The following is a 20907-nucleotide window of genomic DNA, read 5'->3' on the forward strand; positions in this document are numbered from 1 at the left end:
GAAAGGTAGCACATCGGGTTAATGTGCCTGCAGCAAATAACATGTACCATGCAGATCACAAAGTGCACATAATGTAAATAGGTCAGTGGGCTACTACGTGTGTGTGTGTGTAGGTGGCTCTGTGGGTGGCTCTATTTGTGTGTGGGTTGCTCTGTGTGAGTGGCTCTGTGGTTGGCTCTGTGTGTGTGGGTGGCTTTGTGTGTGTGGGTGCAAATGCAATAGGTCTCGCATTTGAGAGTGATTAAGCTATTGACATTGTAAATAACAATGCCGTTTCTTTAAATGTTTTAAAAATATAAACAAAAATAATGTCATGAGCAATGCCAATAGCTCTAACTTTAACAATGCTGAGACCATTGCATTGTAAATGCTTGTTGTTATTAACTGTTGTGTGGGAGGGCTCTTCTTTATTTTTTTTACTTCCCGCCGCGCCGCTGTTTTTGGTGCTTTACTACTTGCTTTTGCTTTTTAAACCTCTTCATGCACTCAACTCTTCCTGAGGTCCGACCCGCGCAACACAGTAGGAACGTTGAAGTCAGGCTACCCTCTTACTGCCTGAACTGAGAAACGTCCTCGATCACTGGAGTGGCTACATTGGTGTGGAGGTGCTAGCATGAAGAAGATCTATGAAGACCCAGTCACAGAAATACTTTAAACAAGCATTTACAATGCAATGGTCTCTGCAATATTATAGGTAGAGCTATTGGTATTGCTCATTATTTTTTTATTATTTTTGTATCTGTAAATAAATGGCATTGTCATTTCTATTGGCATTCACTTTTTTTTTGCATATGTGACACCTATTGCATTAGCAGAGAGAGAGTGAGGTAGTGAGATACAGAGAGAGTGAGGTAGTGAGAGAGAGTGAGGTAGTGAGAGAGAGTGAGGTAGTGAGAGAGAGTGAGGTAGTGAGAGAGAGTGAGGTAGTGAGAGAGAGTGAGGTAGTGAGATAGAGGTAGTGAGATAGAGGTAGTGAGATAGAGAGAGTGAGGGAGAGGGATGTTGTGAGGTACTGATACATACCTTCTCTGTGGGGGTGGGGAAGGCGGGGGAGAGCCGACACCGCTGGAAGTTAAAAGAGTGGGTCCCGAGAGAGAAAGAGGAGCGGTAGTGGAGGGGGCAGAGGGTGGTAAAACGAGATAAGAGCAGGGAGAGAACGAGACGCAGAAAGGGAGACGGAGGCGGGGTGCGAGGAAAGGGTATGAGAAGAGAGGATAAGAGAAAGTAAGATAAAGAGAGAGATTGGTGAGGGAAGTCTAACTGCTGGGGGCGGGAAGGCACGAAAGAAGAGGAAACGGACGTGAAAGATAGGAGGGAGTTTGAGGGAAAAAGTGACCCAAAGGAAGAAAGAGGAGATATCTGGGTGGTGGAAGAGAAACGTGTGAGGTGAAGGACAGCAGGAGTAAGTGAGGGGTCACAAGGAAGGAGGGAGGGAGTGACACAGAGGGAGGAAGTGACACAGCAGGACTGGAGGGGCAGAGAGGAACTGATAAGGAGAGCGCAGAGCATAGGAGATGAGAAAAAAAGAAAAGTTGCGCCAAGGATGGAAGTGTTTCTGCTGGTGCAATCCATCAACTGTTTACAAGTGCGAGCTCATAGCGTGACCTCTGACCTACAGCAGGGGCGCGCTCTGCGCTCGCGGGCCAGACCTTGCTGAGAGCACCGCCCCCTCCATCTACTGCGAGCCTGGAAATACTTAAGATCAAAGCTTCCCCCCTGTTGCAGAACAAAGGCAAATGTTGTAAACGGGCAATCTGGGCTTTAAAATAAGAGCCACAGCCAATTTACATGCCATGGCTTTATTGGGGGACCGATCAATTATTTTCCAACTGGGCTATATAAAGTTTAATAAAACATCGAAACTGGCTGGGTTTTAGTTCTGGACTTGCATGCTTGCATGTTGTACTTGAAGGCAGCGGGCATCTTCAAATAAACAGGGGCTGGAGACCCACGGGCCTTGAGGTAACGGAGATGGGAGGCAGACGCTTCCTCAGGCCTGACCACTGTGCGCTGTACAACAACTCTGCACAAAAGGAAACCACACTATACGGGCCCATCACCCGGCTGTCGATGCAACCCCCTCGTGGCCATCTGTGGGCAAACAAACTTTCCAAAGAAAGCACACATTCTCTAAATCGCTTTCGGGCACTACTTACAAAAGGTGTTTAACCCCAGAGATACAATCAATTCAACATCTGCTTGTTAACAATTTGGAGTTTTGAGTGCAACATAACCAGCAACAAAAAAAAACCACGTGACTGTCCGCCCCCTACATTGTGCTTGAAGCAAACCAATTCAATCGTTTGATACTAAGCCCTGCTCGTAAGTATGCACAGTGACAATTTTTTGTCGGTTACTTTGCATACTTGAGAACAGGTTGCATATACGTAGCGAGCCAACCCTCGCAGTCAAACACGCCCCTTTCTTCTAAGAACCCCGGCCATGAGTCCTTAGTCTCCTATCACGAAGCCCCGTCTCCGCTATCGTGGCACGGTAAGTACCTAAAGTACCAGCCCAGAAAACAACTTACTCACCCTTACAGTTGCTGAGCCCTTATGGCAATCTACGTATAGGATCAGTGAACGAATGCCCTCCCATTCCTTGCTTACCAGCAGGTTGCTGCTACGGTTATCTCCCTCCGCCATGATCTCGGATCCACAGACGGTCAACGACTGTACCCCGACAGCTGTGGAGTTAAGAGAATATAAAATAGCGCAATAAATATCCCGACAGCTTTTACGTGTTTCCGGAATATCACCGTAAACACATCGACACGGGGCGCCCTGATTGGTGTACATCTACCGAAAACTCTACCCTCGTCAGCCAACGGCAAGGCGCATGTGTATCCGGAACCACCAGGAGAAGTTTACATTTAAAACGTTGATGGCTTGAACACGCACTGTTTACTGTTGCCATAATTTGCTGAAAGGAAGCTCCAACACATGTCAAAGAGCACATCTAGTGTTTTAATAAATCAAATAAGACCACACCCACAAAACCACATCAAACCTAAACAATAATCTGGATCACTCAAGTCGAATCAAGTTTTCCGTTATTGGTATATTGGAAGCCGGATCCAGCACGGGATTGAGAAGGGTGATCCAGCGCAGGATTGAGGAGACTTGCAACGATATTGGAATCCGGATCCAGCACAGGATTGAGAAGGGTGATCCAGCGCAGGATTGAGGAGACTTGCAACGAGGTAAAGTTACGGGGGTCTAGCACAGAACACAGGATTGAGAAGGGTGATCCAGCGCAGGATTGAGGAGACTTGCAACGAGGTAAAGTTACGGGGGTCTAGCACAGAACTAAGACGTGGGATCTTGCACAGTACTGCTAAGAAAAAAAAATGGCGGATGGAAGCTTCGAAACTTTTTCGGATTCGGGGGCGTGTTCCTGCTGTTCAAAAGGGCGTGGCTAAAAAGTGGAAAGAACAGCAAGGAACACGCCCCCGAATCTGAAAAAGACGGAGCCTATTTGGAGGGACGGCTCCCTCCTCCAACGGCAGGCCTCCGTTTAGGAAGCCAGCCAATGGAGGAGAAGCTAAAAGAGAGGCGGGCTAAATAGCCACTCTAGAAAACATTAAATCTCCGACTTCCGGTTCTGCCTTCGGCAGACCGGTAGTCCTCGACCTAAAAATAGATTTTATTTAAAGGGTGAACTGAAATTGAGAAGGCCCCAGTTGCATACGATCACCTCTTTTAGGATGAATAATCACAAGCTTGGGATCGCTTATATTTCCCTGGCAGGTATTTTCTTTAAATTAATGTTGACTTATGAGTTTTTACCTTTATGGTCTTTGAAGTATTTGTCTTGGAAACAGTCCTTTTTTGGGGGTCAGTATCCACAGCCAAATCATGGGCAGTTGCAGACGCTTTAGTCTATTTAACTATGTAAAGCTTCCCTTTCAGTGAAGGCGCTAGGGAGGGTGTGCCCATACCTAGGGTTGTCTGAGTTTTCAGTTGACTTTGGCTGCATCTCGCTCAGTAATAAGGAAAGGCGCTCAGATCTTCCACACCCCAACCTTCTGTATGTTGCCTGTCCGCAATTATTGCCGGAGGCTCCCTCAGCTACCTCTCGGCTAAAGTGTGGAATTCACTCCCTATCCACACAGGGCTGACAAGCTCTCACTCGCTAGCAATTCAATAACAACATACCTCTTTTCTGAATGATTTCTCCACATGTCTGTAACAGATTTTTATGTCATCCTTTACAGCGCCTGGCACATATCTTCTGCCCTCCGTACAAATTTAGCACAATTACCTCCGTAGTATCGAACAAATAAGCTTCTTTTCTCTGGTTTCTTTGGGTCAAACAAGGGGAAGCTGTGAAAAAACAGTTTCTAGATGGGGAGTCCTGTGCATAAAGCTCTGTTATGAGCTGGCAAAGAAGAAACTACCTGTAGGCATTGGGTCGTTTACTAGCAAGGAAAGGCAGCCATGTATGCACTTTTAAGAAGGTCATTTGTGGTACATGGTTGTAGGGTCTCTCTAGTCATATTTACCACTACTTTTTTCAGAAACAATGAAATACTTTTGGAGATTTTGAAAATTGGGAATCTGCAGGAATATCAAGTTTTCATCAGAAAAAAACGTTTCCGGAGCTAAGCAACTCTTACATAGACTTGCTAGTTTAACCAGTAGGGTTGCAGTTAACTTAGTAGAAGGCGAACCCCTCTCCCTTCACTTTTTAAAATTATTTAAATGTTTTTCATCGCTGACCTCTTTTAATCATCAGTGTTCCATTCTGTGTTGACTGGTTCTATTGTGGGCCAGCTCCTCGGATGCCTGCAGCCCGAGGTTACTGCCATCTTTTACTAGGCTTTCACCCTGGTTATTTCGCCGTGCTTGCCTTGCCAACATGTATTTGGTAAAAACCCTGTCGCACGTGTTTACGTTGGTTTCTGTGGGTGTCCCTCTAATACGGCCTACATGATCTTATCTGTCCTGGCCTAGAATTCAGAGCCAACGTTTCGGATATGTGCCTAGAGTATGTTGCTGATTTCCGCATATGGGGAGGAAAGACTAGTCTAATTTGTTTGTATAAGGATCACGTGATTGGTGGGTGCCAAATGAACAACCACTTATGAACTGCCAAACCTCTGAATGAGAGCAGAGCCCCGGCCACCCATTAAAAACAGCAAGCTTTGAAAATGAAAGAAAAGCTGCACTTACCAATGCATTTGTCTGTGGAACATGTACACTACAACACTAAATGCTTCTGGAATTCGGTAACAGCAAATCGATAGCGTGCAAACATATATTACCTAATAGGCTTGGAAGCTACAACAAAGAGAATAAATAGCAGATGATGTGCAGGCTGCAAAAATGCTGTGTTTGCACCGAGCGTTTCTGCTGACGTCCCGCTCCATCGGAGGAACTGCTGCGGGTTCGGGTGTCCCTACTGGAACTGGACATTCAAGCGCTATAATAAATAGATTATGTCACACAATACGGAATATAAATGAAACCTAAAACAAGCGCTCCGGCGCCTATGGGTTTACAGAGGGGCTAGAAATAGATGAAATGCAGAGACGAATGGGATGCAGATGTAAAAGATAACTTCTCTGAGCAGAACGACTCATTATTTGATCATAATACAAATGTATCCGAAGCTGTAATGAACCTGACACGACCTATTTTAAGGAGCAGAATTCCCGACAAAGGAGAATTTCCTTTTCTTCTGGCACATACATTTGATAGAACTGATTAGGTCTTGTCCGCTGGAAACTTGCAACGATATTGGAATCCGGATCCAGCACAGGATTGAGAAGGGTGATCCAGCGCAGGATTGAGGAGACTTGCAACGAGGTAAAGTTACGGGGGTCTAGCACAGAACACAGGATTGAGAAGGGTGATCCAGCGCAGGATTGAGGAGACTTGCAACGAGGTAAAGTTACGGGGGTCTAGCACAGAACTAAGACGTGGGATCTTGCACAGTACTGCTAAGAAAAAAAAATGGCGGATGGAAGCTTCGAAACTTTTTCGGATTCGGGGGCGTGTTCCTGCTGTTCAAAAGGGCGTGGCTAAAAAGTGGAAAGAACAGCAAGGAACACGCCCCCGAATCTGAAAAAGACGGAGCCTATTTGGAGGGACGGCTCTCTCCTCCAATAGCTGGCCTCCGTTTAGGAAGCCAGCCAATGGAGGAGAAGCTAAAAGAGAGGCGGGCTAAATAGCCACTCTAGAAAACATTAAATCTTCCGACTTCCGGTTCTGCCTTCGGCAGACCGGTAGTCCTCGACCTAAAAATGGGACGACACATGGGGATCTATCGAAAGCAAGCCCCCGCAAGAACACCTCTCAAAGATTTTGTCCTGCTTAAGGGTAAACCTTCTAGACCCTGCCACTTTTGTGTTTTCCAGGAAGACCCATTCTCCTACACCTAAGATGGACGCTGTACTCCAGCAGTGCATTAACCAACGTTCTGGATTCCAGGCGCCATGTTGTCGTAATCTTTACCATTGTTAATACTAGTTTTTTTATAGCACTCTAAAACATTTAGAAAATATGCGACTGTTCTTAAAATGTCATAGCTGTAGACAAACACATTGTGAATCATTTCAACAATGGTACATTTAAATGTTAAAACATGAAACTATTTTTTGTCAAATGTTTTTTAAATAACAATATTATAAATAAATATTTAAACATTTGCGCTACCAAATCAAACCGGATACATTCCGGGATGGTTAACACGTGACTGAGCTGAACGGAGGCTCTTATGATGATGAATGATCACAGTTGCTATGGAGACGCAAGCCTTGATCTGTGTTGTAGATATCATTGCGCAGTCTCAGAACAGTCGGACCTCAGCTCAATTCTAAGCGGACCTTTTTACTCCCCCCACTCCCCCATCCCTCTTTCCTGTACACATGCTCCCTTAAAGGTGGACTGCGGTGACTGACTGGAGCAGATACTGGAATGAGGAAAATGTTGGCTCTTTGGTTTTTATTGCAGTTTTATTTAGGCTGAACTCTACCACTGTCTTCCCCTGCTTACTACTCTGCCTGCCACATTGGGTTCTGGTGTGCCCCTCTTTCACGGAAGAGGCAGCACCACGCTGCGTCTTCCAGCCCTATTAAAATCCATATGTTACAAAGCTTAGATTTTCCCGTTGTGCAAGGGCCCTTTGATCGCTGTAGCAATGTTTGGCTAGAGGTGGTCTTCCTCGCTCCCGTTTTGTGTGGCTGCAGTTTAATGTGGGTCAATGCCTACCTTATACCTTTTACCCACCTCCCTTTTCTGTGCACATGCTCCCTTGAGTGTGGACTGCAGAGATTGGAGCAGATAATGAAATGTAGGAAATGTCGAAGGTATCAGAACGATTTACATAAGCACCAGTTGCATTACAGATGGACACATACTCCACAGCTCTGGCTCCTTGTACATTGATGTAATCTTGTTTTTGGCAGCACAAGAGTGCTCTTGTTATGTAATCAGAATGTTTTTGGAGTAATAGTGACTACAGTTACAATAGAGAAAAATAAAGCATTCTGCCATCTGAGTAAGTGCCCCACTAACCAAATGAAGGGCATATTTCCTGCAATAACTGCCTGGTAGTTACTATTGCCATATGTGCACTACTGCTCAGTGGTGTAATAAAGCTTGAGGGGGCTCTCCTGCAAAGTACATGGAGGGGCCCCTCACTCAGGAGTTCTCACGCCAGGTTATTGTGCTAATGGCCCGACCCCTGAGTTGGGCCCCCCGCACTGCAGGGGCTGCGGGAGCCTTTGTTGCGCAACTGCCACTGCTCCTTTTCACCAAGGCACAGATTCCAATCCTGACCCATTACTATTGCTTGCCATAACACTGAGGTAAGTTCTTATTATCCACACCAAGTTAATTACTTTACTTTCCGAGCATGTCCCGTACATTACACTGGCGAGGAAAAAACGGACCGAGGACTGTCTCATTGTTGAACATCATGGAGAGATGCCACAACAGTCATAGTGAACCTGCCTTCAACATTACATGAATATGAGCTTAGTGTGGAGTATTGTAGCTGCTAACTGAAACATCTGGATCTGACCGTAAACAATCTGTTCCCACAGCTATGGCTCTATTCTGTGGAGTAGTTTCTTCTCAAAAATTGTGTTTAGTGTACTATTGCCCTTGAGGAATCTTTCTTTAGTAGTCCGCTTTTCTTCCCTCCTGTTTTTACAGCAAACAATAAAGCACAGTGTTTGCTGTCATTTTGGAACTGTTGGAGAGATATGATATTCAGTTCTACTGGGTGTGCTGTTTTTATTAAATTGCTGAAACACAGCAGAGATCACAAGTACAGAAAGACAAAACCTCATACTTCTGCCAAACACACAGGAATTGTAGGAAACCCCTACAAGCAAGGAAGCATTAAACCACGTCTACTGCTGAGTCAGTTGTCCGGGCTGTTGGTATATGCACTCTATTATGCTTTACAGTATACGGAAACAAGCATTTGCACTGCAATAGGTCTTGCATTGGCGAGAGTTTGAGCTATAGCTGTTGTAAATGACAATGCATTTTATTTGTGTGTTTTGAAAACCTGCAAGCGGTGCTTTAACACGCACTTTGTACTTATAGTCCTTGCTTACGAGAAGCAAGGCTGGCAGTAAAGGAGGCGCAGTTACTGGCAGCTTTGCTTTTGGTAAGCAACGACTAAATACTGAGTGTTTGCGGACCGCTTGCAGGTTTTCAAAACACATAAATAAAATGCATTGTCATTTACAATGCCAATAGCTCAAACTCTCGCAAATGCAAGACCTATTGCATTGCAAATGCTTGTTTATTTATATGTTCTGTGACAGTGATCATGGATTCTATTAAGAGCCAAGTTCTCGTTCTGCTATTCCTATGTACATTTGGAGGTTGTTAGTTACGACTGGCTGGTACTCTTTGAAAACTTTTGTAGGTTTAGTTCGCAGACCCTCCTCCAGTAGGGTATAGCTATGATATTTAATCCAAACGTTAAGGAATCTGCACCTAGATGTCTCTATCAGATGTAAAAGTTGCTTACCTTCAGTAATTTAATACCTTGTAGAGACACAGTCTAGCGGCAGATTCATTAACTCCCTGCTCATCCTCCCCACTCTACGAATGACCTATGGGGTAAGGGTTATTCCCTTTTTCATTACTGGTTTTATATACCGGTGATAACTATCTCAACTTATGTTGGGACTCAACAGACCTCTAAGCCTGGCCACATAGGGCTTGTTTAGAAATGCCCATACCATCCATTTCCAAATGATGGTGGTCGGTAGGGTGGAGGTTGTTTTCTCTTTCACACTGGATTGAACGCCAGTATTGATTTATTTGTTTTTTCTTCAAAAGTCTTTGTTTGGTATCCTCATGCCTTGTATTGGCACTATCAATATGTCAAGCAATGGTGTGAATCAACAAACAGCTTGGTGTTGTGTTTATAGGTTTAGTTTGCTGTTGCCATGCCATTCATTACCATTGATGAATGGTCTATAGAGTGTAAGCTTTGCTTTCTTTACATGATGAATATTCACCAGGGTGCAGTGTTAGACCTGTCAGCCCTAGGGTGGTCTCCCCATTTATTTTTGATCGTGCCTCATTTTTTCCACCCTCATTTTTATGTTGGACTAGGTCTCCGGGCGCCTTTTCATTGCCAATCAGTGTTAAGGTGCAGGTGCTCCCTTCTCCCAAGATGGCTGCCACAGGCCCCTGCTACTGCAGAGTGGTCTTTATTAGTATCACCCTAGATGCCAGGAGCTGGCTGGGACCCCACAACAATGTTGCGACACCAGCCCGCCTTTTTTGTCCCATAGGTAGAATGGGGAAGCTCCTGGAATGTGCTGGAACCTTCTAGAAGGAAGGTGTGGTTTTTACTTTTGCCCCCTTGGCTAGAGGTCACCTGACCTAGGGATACATAAGTGAGGGAGGGTACTTTTTCCAGTCAGTTGGCCAGTTGGGGTGAAGCAGAGCTGGAGAATCCATGCCGGAGTTTTAGGCAGTAGGGCCTAGCCAGGGACTTATGCCTCTGAGAGTGACAGGGCTTAGGTGCTGCCTCTTGAGTGAGTGAGGGATCCTGTGAAACCCACTGATCTTGCCCAGCAGTAGGAGGACCCAGGGAACCTCTGCCCAGCCTGACTAGGAAGGACCTACCAACTCATCCCCTACCCCCCAAGGAACAGAACCCCAAGGGCGCCAGTATCATCTGCGCCGCAAAGACTGAATATTGAAACTGCAGATGCGACATCCTGAAACTTCCTGCCAAAGCTGAATATTGCAACTTCATGAAACGACTGATTGCCTGACTGCTGGGGATCGACCAGGTACTGGCGCTGTGTCTCCTGCGCTGCCAGACCTGACCTGGGACCCCCTGCGCGGATCTGCTGTCGAGCGCGGAGCTGGCCGAGCTCCCGCTTAATTTGTGACCCCCCCTGGTGCGAGGACCCGCAACGCGATCACCGCCGCGGCCCGTAGGCCTCAGGGACGTGTCAGTGCCAAGTCGGGGACTGCGGAGAAGCCCGGGGCCCCGCCGCTGCCGTCGCAGCATGAGAAGGAAGAGCGAGTGTCCGGGAGCGTCCCGCGCCGTTGCGCGCATCCGACGAAGGGCCCGGAGTGGAACCAAGCGACGAGACCAAGGTAACCCCCGGGGGCTGGGAGGTAGCGCGGCCGTGTGGCGGCCTGAGACTCGCCCCCCCCCCTGCTCCCCGGGAGTCGTGGGAAGGCCCGGTGCGCCCCCTGCCGAGTGGGAGCGACACCGCATGCAGAGACTGTGACTTTCCCCCCTCCGTGGGATTTCCCTCCAAATTGTTGAGTCTCCCCTCCGTGGGATTACCCTCTCCTGGGGACTGCCGTTCGCAGGACTCACCCGTGCTCAATGCTCTCTATGTCCAAGTCGCGCTGATCCTTCCTTTGTATTCAACAGTGCTCAATGCGTTCTATGTCCAAGTAGCGCTGATCATTCCTTTGTATTCAACAGTGCTCAATGCGTTCTATGTCTACGTAGCGCTGATCATTCCTTTGTATTCAGCAGTGCTCAATGCGTTCTATGTTGGAGTAGCGCTGATCATTTAATTGTATTTACCAGTACTCAATGCGTTCTATGCCTAAGTAGCGCTGATCATTCCTTTGTATTCAACAGTGCTCAATGCGTTCTATGTTGGAGTAGCGCTGATCATTCCTTTGTATTCACCAGTGCTCAATGCGTTCTATGTCTAAGTAGCGCTGATCATCCATTTGCATTCACCAGTGCTCGATGCGTTCTATGTTGCAGTAACGCTGATCTGTCATTTGTATGCACCCGTACTCAATGCGTTCTATGTCTAAGGAGCGCTGACCCCACGTGTTGCATTCCCAAGTGCTCAGAGTGTGCTAAAGTCTAAATAGCGTGTTGAAGTACCGGGGATTTTAGGACCCCAGCGGTGCCAGGGGTAGCACCCTATGACTTCGTTTTCCATGTTGGCGTAGTATTATAAAATTCCACTCTCATGGTAATATAACAAAGAACTTGGCAAAGATGCTGAAATATGAAAAGACATCTTTATTAAACTCAAATGAGTGAGACTACGTTGCACAGAAGCCTTAGCAACTGAATGAGGCAGTCTCCAGAACAAAAACCAGTCTTCTGTTTTATACAGAATATTACGCTCTGGGCAACACCGCCCTTCTCTTGCAGTTGGTCATTCACATATTTTACTTCAAAGAACAAGCAGAGTCATGACTACAATCCCACATTTCAGTTCAGCCAGCCCGCAATTATTTACCCAACGAGGCTCAGATCCCTCATCAGATATCAGCAGGCCCCAATAAACACGGGCACCTCCTGTTTGTAAAACAAGCCATAAAGCAGGAAGAGTCAGGTGTGAAAGAGATTAGTCAGGGTTCGTGTGGGAAGAAGGAATTAATGATGCCTCGGGCCCTGATGCTAATCCCATTTGGCCGCAGTAAAAGGAACCGGCCGGACAGGGCTGACCTCGGGCAGTGGAGTCAGTTTGCACAGGTCACAGAGAAGTGAAAGGAAGGCGCATGTGTTCTAGAAGCCTGTATTTGTTCTTAAAGTGTAGCCTATGTGAGGGCAACTATAAGATGGCCACCGCTCCAAGATGGAACCCACGGAGTCAATGTATAATGTCGTATACATAGTGCATTCATAGCTAAAACGTTACACAAAGCACTTGTACATACCGCATTGACCATTCGCGGTTCGCTAATACCGGGATAGACAGGGGTAGGGCCCTGCCTCCTAAGCGGTCCCAAATTTTAAAGTACGACAGTGTAACCTCAGTTGTGGTCCCAAGCGCTCCATTCTCCAGTTGAGGTCCCAAGTGCAAGGCGCTCCATGTACCAATAACGCTTTATCCTCAGGGTAGGCTTGGAAGTGCTCATGGTATGAGGCAAACATTATTCAACCTCAAGTTATGCTCATGTGCCTTTGTTTCTTCGTAGACACCAGTAGCGCCACGTGTGCAGGCCCCGGCCCGCAGCACTAGGGAAGTTCATACTGCAGGGATTGCTGAGGTAACCGTAATGAGATGCTGTAATGCAAATGTTAAAGTGTACAGGTAATGAGATGCTGTAATGCAAATGCTAAAGTGTACAAGTTAAGATACATTGCCCTACAAGTTTCCCGTGGGTGCTCCTTTGATTAGATAAATCTGATTAATTCACTATCACCTTACTGTGTGGCGTCCATTATTGTGTGCGTTTACTGCTTCAGAGGATGTGTGTGTTGTATGGTCGCTTAAAACATTGGCCTTTGGTTGCCCAGCCGCTCGTGTCACGTTACCCCCTTAGGGCCTGGAGACCCCAGGTCTTACATTGTTGGCGAGCGGTGGGATATTAGGACCTGTGACCATACAGCACCCTTCCGTGAAGCGGAGGGCGCCACAATTAAACGCCTGTTGTTTCAAAGCTCTACAACTATTATTTACTGTATTTATTGATTCCACTGTCCAGGCTGAGAGTGTAAAAGAATCCGGGTTAGCTGGTAACTGTCACCCATATCCTAGGAATTTCTTCCTTAGTATCTAGGTCCCCACCTGTCACGATGGAATTGGGGTTAGCTGACCTCGAGGGGTACACTGTAAAGCAACTGAGAGAGTTCGGGCAGGGGATGGGGGTGCCTGGGGTGCGGAAGGCCAAAGGACCGGAACTCCGTACCGCCATTAGGGCATGGGTAGAGGCTCACCCAGAAGGGAGAGAGGATGAGGGACAGGAGGCGCCAGATGCACCTCAGGAGGAGAGCGCCCAAGAAGTACTAGACATACTTAATGTGGATATGTCTGAAAATGTGCCCCCAGGGAGACGTTCTGGGGCCAGTAGTAGGACAGGATCTAAGAGGAGCGCGTCTCCAGAGGAGTACGAGGACAGGAGGGAAGAGAGGCTATTAAAGTGGGAGCTAGCGAAATTGGAACATGAAAGAGAAAACAAGAAATGGGCAATGGAGGAAAAGAAACTGGCGCACGAGCTTCAGCTGAAAGAATTGGAGTTACGCGCCCGCCAATTAAATGCGTCCAATAAGGACAATGGTGGCAGCATACCTAAAGAGTCTCACGAGTCAAAATTTTACCTACCCAAGGAAGTCATTGCCAACTACACAGTGGGGGACGACATTGCTAAATGGTTAGAGGCATACGAGGTAGCCTTGACTGCCCATGGGGTACACGAGAGTAATTGGGGAGGTGGCCTATATCGTTATATACCTCCCAATGTCAGGGACACCCTGTTATATTTGGCCAAGGCGGATCAGGTCAGGTATGCCCCCATGAAAGAGGCCTTACTGAAGAAATTTGGTCTTAACCCCGAGAGGTACAGGCAGAAGTTCTGTGGCAGCCATAAGCTGTCCACACAGATGTGGGTGGATTTTTTTGACTATGCCCTCAAGGCACTAGATGGTTGGGTGCGTGGCAGCGAGGTGCAGGACTATCAGGGAGTGTACAATCTTTTTTTACGGGAGCACCTCTTGGATAAGTGCTTTCCGGAGCTGCGCCAACATCTGGTGGACCGCAAGTTGATGGATCCCTGTGAGCTTGCGGAGGAGGCAGATATTTGGGTGAGCACACGGGTGTCTCACAAGGGCCCCGGGGGAGATGGCTCGAAAGCGGACAGGGTTTCCCCCAGAAGAAAGAGGGGGGAGATAAAAAAGTGGAGTTCTCTAAAGGCCCCCAAAATAAGTTTGGGAAGGGAGTAGGAACCCCACCCCCGTCCAATTCCACAAGACCCACTTACCCTGACAGGAGTCAGCAGCCAAGGATTGTGCGGTGCTACGAATGTGGGGAGATTGGACACTACAAGGGAGATCCCAAGTGTCGCAAGCGACCCCCAGCCCCAACGGGCGGGAAAAGTCCCGGGGTGAGTAGTATAGCACTGGGGGTGGAGCTGCCCTTAGACAGGGAAGGGGAGTGGACAGGCCTGACCCTGGTTTCACTCGGGGATAGAGAGGTGGTCCCCGTAGTGTCCCTGCCCCCGAACACTGCTAAATATCAGCAGAGGGTGAGAGTTAATGGGGAGGAGGTGGAGGCTCTGAGGGACACAGGTGCCAGCATGACCTCTGTAGTGAGGCGGCTGGTGTCCCCAGACCAAGTATTCCCCGAGGAGTTCCATCCGGCCGTATTGGCTGATGGCAGTGTGAGTCACTATCCAGTGGCTCGTGTTCCATTTGAGTGGGGAGGAGTCAAAGGCCTACTAAGAGTTGCGGTGAGCCCTGCCTTGCCTGTGGGGTGCTTGCTAGGGAACGACCTGGAGCACACCAAGTGGAAAGATGTCGAGTTTCGAGCTCACACAGAGATGCTGGGATTACCAGGGTGGACTTGCGTAGTCACGCGGTCCATGGCTGCCCAGCATGGAACTCACCCTGGGTTGGAGCCTGGAATCATGGCCCAACCCAAAGCCAGAAGAGGAAAGAAGGTGGTGGTAGAGGACACGCCCTGTGAGATGGATGGGGAGGCCGCAGAGGTGCCCCCGGAGTCCGCGGAGGTGGATGTCGTTCCCGTGGAGGACTTGCCGACCCTTGCTGACTGACATGTGGAAGGAGGGCCTACCCGGGAGGAATTTTGTCAGGCACAAAGGGCGTGCCCCACGCTTGAAGGCATGCGGCGACAGGCCGAAGCCCAAGTGGCCAGTCAGGAGATGGGAGGATACCATGTGTATTGGGAGGATGGTCTCCTATACAGTGAGCCCAGGGTGCCGGTACATGGATCTTCGAGGGCCATAGTGGTCCCCCAATGTTACCGGGCCTTCCTGCTGGAGTTAGCGCACGAGATTCCCTTAGCCGGACACCTGGGCCAGGACAAAACCTTTGCACAGTTGGTTCCTCATTTTTATTGGCCCAAGATGAGGATTGCCTCAGACACCTTTTGCAAGACCTGTAAGTCTTGTCAGGCAAGTGGCAAGACTGGGACTAAATTGAAGGTCCCTTTGGAACCGCTCCCCGTGGTCAGGACCCCTTTTGAGAGGGTCGGTATCGATATTGTTGGGCCCTTGGACCCTCCGACCTCAGCAGGACACCGGTTCATTCTGGGTTTGGTGGACCACGCCACTAGGTACCCGGAGTGGGGATTTTTACCCGAGTGGGATTCCCCAAGGTCGTGGTGTTGGACAGGGGCACGAATTTCATGTCGGCCTACATGCAGGCCATGTGGAAGGAGTGTGGGGTGACCTACCGGTTCTCCACTCCTTACCACCCCCAGACTAACGGACTTGTAGAGCGCTTCAATAAGACATTGAAGGGTATGATCCGAAGCCTGCCAGAAGGCTTGAGGCGTAAATGGGACGTCCTCCTCCCCTGCTTGTTATTCTCCTACCGGGAGGTACCGCAGAAGGGAGTCGGGTTCAGCCCATTTGAGTTGCTCTATGGCCATCCCGTTAGGGGGCCCCTCAGCTTGGTTAAGGAGGGGTGGGAGAAGACTTCACAGAAGCTTCCCCGTGACATTGTCAGCTACATGCTGGCGTTCCGCAGCCAGATGGCCAAGCTGTGGAAGGCGGCCTCAGAGAACCTAGAGGCTAGCCAGACCGTGATGAAGGAGTGGTAAGACCGCAACGCTCGGACGATCGAGTTGGACGTTGGACAGAAGGTGTGGGTCATGGAACCTGGGGAGCTTTGCGCCCTCCAGGACCGATGGACTGGCCCGTATGACATTGTGGAGCGACGAGGCCAGACCACGTACGTTGTAGATTTGAAGACCCCCCGTCAGCCCCTCAGGGTGTTCCACGTCAACCGCCTGAAGCCGCACCATGAGCGATCAGAGCTTGCTCTCCTTATGGTGACGGATGGGAGCGAAGAGGAAGAGAGTGAAGCTCTTCCTGACCTTCTAGCGGTAAAGGAGAAGGATGGTTCGGTGGAAGGTGTAGTCCTCTCCCCATCCTTGACCCCAGAGCAACAGAGGGACTGTCGCCATGTCCTGGGACGGTTCGCCTCGTTGTTCTCCCTCACGCCTGGAATCACTCATCTGTGTACCCATGATGTGGACACAGGGGACAGCCCCCCGGTGAAGAACAAGTCTTACCGGCTCTCTGACCGAGTGAAGGATAGCATCCAGCGTGAGGTGGCAAAGATGCTGGAGCTGGGGGTGATAGAACCTTCCAGCAGCCTGTGGGCTACTCCAGTGGTGTTGGTGCCGAAAGCGGCCACACCGGGTACGACGCCAGAGCTTCGGTTCTGTGTGGACTACCGGGGGTTGAACTCTGCCACGAAGACAGATGCTCACCCCATCCCACGTGCAGACGAGCTGGTGGACCGGCTGGGAGCAGCCCGTTACCTCAGCACCATTGATCTGACATCCGGATATTGGCAGATTGCCATGGCCGAAGGAGCAAGGGAGAAGACAGCATTCTCCACCCCCGAGGGCCACTACCAGTTCCGAGTGATGCCTTTTGGGCTCAAAAATGCTCCGGCCACATTCCAGCGGTTAGTGAATCAGGTACTATCTGGTCTGGAGTCCTTCTCAGTGGCCTACCTGGATGACATAGCTGTCTTCAGTAGCACCTGGGAGGACCATCTGCAACACCCCCAGGAGGTATTGCAGGCGCTGCAAAGCGCTGGCCTAACCATTAAAGCCAGCAAGTGCCAGATTGGACAGGGATCTGTCGTGTACCTGGGACACCTGGTGGGCGGAGGTAAGGTGCAACCCCTCCAGGCCAGAATAGAGACCATCTTGGCTTGGGAGCCCCCCAAGACCCAAACAGAGGTCCGAGCTTTCCTCGGCCTCACTGGGTATTACCGCCGGTTCGTCAAGGGATATGGTACCATCGTAACCCCCTTGACGGAATTGACCTCGAAGAAGCAACCTCGCAAGGTCATATGGACAGCTGCTTACCAAGAAGCCTTTGACACGCTGAAACATGCGATGTGTACCGCTCCAGTACTAGCAACACCAGATTTCAGCAAGGAATTCATTGTGCAGACAGACGCCTCAGAGCACGGCATAGGTGCGGTGCTCTCGCAACTCAACACTGAGGGTCAGGATCAACCAGTGGCCTTCATATCCAGGAGACTCCTCCCTCGGGAACGGCGATGGAGCACCATTGAGAGAGAAGCCTTCGCGGTGGTCTGGGCTCTGAAGAAGTTGAGACCATATCTCTTTGGAACTCACTTCCTCATTCAGACCGACCACCGCCCCCTTCGCTGGCTCATGCAGATGAGAGGCGAAAACCCCAAGTTGTTGAGGTGGTCCATTTCCCTACAGGGGATGGATTTTCGTGTGGAACATCGGCCCGGAGTTGACCACGCCAATGCTGACGGTCTCTCCAGGTTTTTCCGCCTTAGCGATGAGAACTCCCTAGAGGTTGGGTAGCTCTCCCCTCTTTCGGCTGGGGGGGACCCGTGTTAGACCTGTCAGCCCTAGGGTGGTCTCCCCATTTATTTTTGATCGTGCCTCATTTTTTCCACCCTCATTTTTATGTTGGACTAGGTCTCCGGGCGCCTTTTCATTGCCAATCAGTGTTAAGGTGCAGGTGCTCTTTTCTCCCAAGATGGCTGCCACAGGCCCCTGCTACTGCAGAGTGGTCTTTATTAGTAGCACCCTAGCTGCCAGGAGCTGGCTGGGACCCCACAACAATGTTGCGACACCAGCCCGCCTTTTTTGTCCCATAGGTAGAATGGGGAAGCTCCTGGAATGTGCTGGAACCTTCTAGAAGGGAGGTGTGGTTTTTACTTTTGCCGCCTTGGCTAGAGGTCACCTGACCTAGGGATACATAAGTGAGGGAGGGAACTTTTTCCAGTCAGTTGGCCAGTTGGGGTGAAGCAGAGCTGGAGAATCCATGCCGGAGTTTTAGGCAGTAGGGCCTTGCCAGGGACTTATGCCTCTGAGAGTGAAAGGGCTTAGGTGCTGCCTCTTAAGTGAGTGAGGGATCCTGTGAAACCCACTGATCTTGCCCAGCAGTAGGAGGACCCAGGGAACCTCTGCCCAGCCTAACTAGGAAGGACCTAGTCGCCAACTCATCCCCTACCCCCCAAGGAACAGAACCCCAAGGGCGCCAGTATCATCTGCGCCGCAAAGACTGAATATTGAAACTGCAGAAGCGACATCCTGAAACTTCCTGCCAAAGCTGAATATTGCAACTTCATGAAACGACTGATTGCCTGACTACTGAGGATCGACCAGGTACTGGCGCTGTGTCTCCTGCGCTGCCAGACCTGACCTAGGACCCCCTGTGCGGATCTGCTGTCGAGCGCGGAGCTGGCCGAGCTCCCGCTTAATTTGTGACCCCCCCTGGTGCGAGGACCCGCAACGCGATCACCGCCGTGGCCCGTAGGCCTCAGGGTCGTGTCAGTGCCAAGTCGGGGCCTGCGGAGAAGCCCGGGGCCCCGCCGCTGCCGTCGCAGCGTGAGAAGGAAGAGCGAGTGTCCGGGAGCGTCCCGCGCCGTTGCGCGCACACGACGAAGGGCCCGGAGTGGAACCGAGCGACAAGACTAAGGTAACCCCCGGGGGCTGGGAGGTAGCGCGGCCGTGTGGCGGCCTGAGACTCGCCCCCCGCCTGCTCCCCGGGAGTCGTGGGAAGGCCCGGTGCGCCCCCTGCCGAGTGGGAGCGACACCGCATGCAGAGACTGTGACTTTCCCCCCTCCGTGGGATTTCCCTCCAATTTGTTGAGTCTCCCCTCCGTGGGATTACCCTCTCCTGGGGACTGCCGTTCGCAGGACTCACCCACGCTCAATGCGCTCTATGTCCAAGTCGCGCTGATCCTTCCTTTGTATTCAACAGTGCTCAATGCGTTCTATTTCCAAGTAGCGCTGATCATTCCTTTGTATTCAACAGTGCTCAATGCGTTCTATGTCTACGTAGCGCTGATCATTCCTTTGTATTCAGCAGTGCTCAATGCGTTCTATGTTGGAGTAGCGCTGATCATTTAATTGTATTTACCAGTACTCAATGCGTTCTATGCCTAAGTAGCGCTGATCATTCCTTTGTATTCAACAGTGCTCAATGCGTTCTATGTTGGAGTAGCGCTGATCATTCCTTTGTATTCACCAGTGCTCAATGCGTTCTATGTCTAAGTAGCGCTGATCATCCATTTGCATTCACCAGTGCTCGATGCGTTCTATGTTGCAGTAACGCTGATCTGTCATTTGTATGCACCCGTACTCAATGCGTTCTATGTCTAAGGAGCACTGACCCCACGTGTTGCATTCCCAAGTGCTCAGAGTGTGCTAAAGTCCAAATAGTGTGTAACCTCAGTTGTGGTCCCAAGCGCTCCATTCTCCAGTTGAGGTCCCAAGTGCAAGGCGCTCCATGTACCAATAACGCTTTATCCTCAGGGTAGGCTTGGAAGTGCTCATGGTATGAGGCAAACATTATTCAACCTCAAGTTATGCTCATGTGCCTTTGTTTCTTCGTAGACACCAGTAGCGCCACGTGTGCAGGCCCTGGCCCGCAGCACTAGGGAAGTTCATACTGCAGGGATTGCTGAGGTAACCGTAATGAGATGCTGTAATGCAAATGTTAAAGTGTACAGGTAATGAGATGCTGTAATGCAAATGCTAAAGTGTACAAGTTAAGATACATTGCCCTACAAGTTTCCCGTGGGTGCTCCTTTGATTAGATAAGTCTGATTAATTTGCATTCACCTTACTGTGTGGCGTCCATTATTGTGTGCGTTTACTGCTTCAGAGGATGTGTGTGTTGTATGGTCGCTTAACACATAGGCCTTTGGTTGCCCAGCCGCTCGTGTCACGTTACCCCCTTAGGGCCTGGAGACCCCAGGTCTTACATGCAGGGTTTCACTTAACCCTCTGCTTTGTTCAATCTTTTAGGGGTTTATTGAAAAATCCATGTCTGGTATTAACATACCATTTGATGTTTCTTTTTTATTAATGTTTTAAAGATGTTTTATCTTTTTGGCACACTGTTGCCGCAACTACTTTCCATAGTGGCTCCACGATCTGGTGCGGAAGGTTTCACAGAAGAAACTGATGCCTGCACATCAGAGGGGAGTTACATGGCTTCTCTGATGTTGGAGTCAACGCCATCCCGGAGCCGTACAACACCATCTTCCGGTGTGCAGAGATAATCCTAAAAAATATCCGGATCTAGACTGGTGCCTGGGGAGAATTGAAAAAAATGTTTTGTTTAAAATTTGTTTATTGGGATTTTTGCATTTCATATTACACATTAACACATAATAACATTATAGTACATTGGCGTGTGACTGCAGATAGAAGAAAAATGACTGTGAAGAATAGCATGTACATCATTACTACATATCGAGCATTATAAACTAGGCACTGTAAAAGGTTTCTGGGAGGGACCCCCTTGCCAGACTTTGTTTCTATGTGGTATTCTTTCTAGGACCTGGCTGGGTTAGTTTCCCATGAGCGTGTAATGATGCTTTAACCACACATTTATCTTTGTGTGCTATCACAACCGATTTTGCATGAATGCGTTCCCGTTTGAAAGTCTCTGGGTTCGGAAATACCGGTGAGAAATAAAACTGCAAACTTGGGGGATGAACTGGGGAAGATGT

The 20907-nt window shown here is 49.3% G+C and overlaps 1 protein-coding gene and 1 long non-coding RNA gene across 3 annotated transcripts in view; one reads left to right on the forward strand and one right to left on the reverse strand.

Annotated features, from left to right (window-relative positions):
- The window catches only part of DNAH17 (dynein axonemal heavy chain 17), a 14992541-nt gene that overhangs the window by 10979932 nt on the left and 3991702 nt on the right, over positions 1-20907 (forward strand). The window lies entirely within an intron of this gene.
- Positions 19455-20907, reverse strand: part of LOC146810469 (uncharacterized) — a 123415-nt gene continuing 121962 nt past the window's right edge. The window contains exon 3 of the long non-coding RNA XR_014965696.1: positions 19455-20485. This is a non-coding gene — a long non-coding RNA (uncharacterized LOC146810469). The remainder of the gene's footprint in view (positions 20486-20907) is intronic.

The sequence above is a fragment of the Triturus cristatus genome, chromosome 7, assembly GCF_964204655.1.
Source record: "Triturus cristatus chromosome 7, aTriCri1.1, whole genome shotgun sequence".
NCBI lineage: Eukaryota > Metazoa > Chordata > Amphibia > Caudata > Salamandridae > Triturus > Triturus cristatus.